At 46.1% G+C, this 776-nt stretch overlaps 1 non-coding gene across 1 annotated transcript; it reads left to right on the top strand.

The window, feature by feature from the left end:
* The first annotated feature begins 219 nt into the window (after positions 1-219).
* On the top strand, positions 220-291 carry trnaq-uug (transfer RNA glutamine (anticodon UUG)). The gene has a single exon. It is a non-coding gene; the product is annotated as a tRNA-Gln (tRNA).
* Positions 292-776: the final 485 nt, after the last annotated feature.

Below are 776 nucleotides of genomic sequence, written 5' to 3' on the forward strand. Positions count from 1 at the left end.
CTAATGCCTTTTCGGTAGAATTCCTCACGTAACGTTCAGTTCATCAAACCATGCCTTTTGACTTGTTTTCCTCTGGATTGAGAACTTGTGTCGTAATCATTCAGACCTTGTCCTGCTGCTGCTCTCATGTGACTCTGACCATCACACCTGTAGAAGTCATTGTTCTTTATCTGTGCACACAACCCTCTGAATAGCAGTTGGTCCTACCAAGGTGTGTGTGGTCCCATGGTGTAATGGTTAGCACTCTGGACTTTGAATCCAGCGATCCGAGTTCAAATCTCGGTGGGACCTCAAGCTGTCTTTTAAGCTGCGACGCTTCAGACACTGATTTGACAGTTGACGTGAAACAGGGAAAAAAAACACACACACACAGAGAATCTTGGTGTTGTTCTGACCTTTCATTTGCTACGCAAGCTCTGGCATTTGACCTTATTAAGTCAGGTCAGGCAGAAGTGGTTGCATTAAGGAGCATCCAACAAGCAGAAGAAAATTGTCACTTCGGGCATCGATCCCGTTACCTCTCTCACGCTAAGCGAGCGCGCTACCATTTGAGCTAACTGCCCTCACCCATAGGTTCCAGATTACGTAGTGAGTCTAGGCATCGACTGACTGATGTTGTTGTTTGCCACTTTTGCCCATCTCCCCACTCTGCAAAAAGAACTCGTTTTCAACAGACAGTTGGGGAAAACTAGTGGCGGTGATCAGCACACAGTTCCTGTGTTTGTAATTGCCACTGCCTCCAAATGCCACAAGAAGTTTATTCAAGTCCAGGAAAA

Source organism: Chanos chanos, chromosome 1 (genome assembly GCF_902362185.1).
Source record: "Chanos chanos chromosome 1, fChaCha1.1, whole genome shotgun sequence".
Classification (NCBI taxonomy): domain Eukaryota; kingdom Metazoa; phylum Chordata; class Actinopteri; order Gonorynchiformes; family Chanidae; genus Chanos; species Chanos chanos.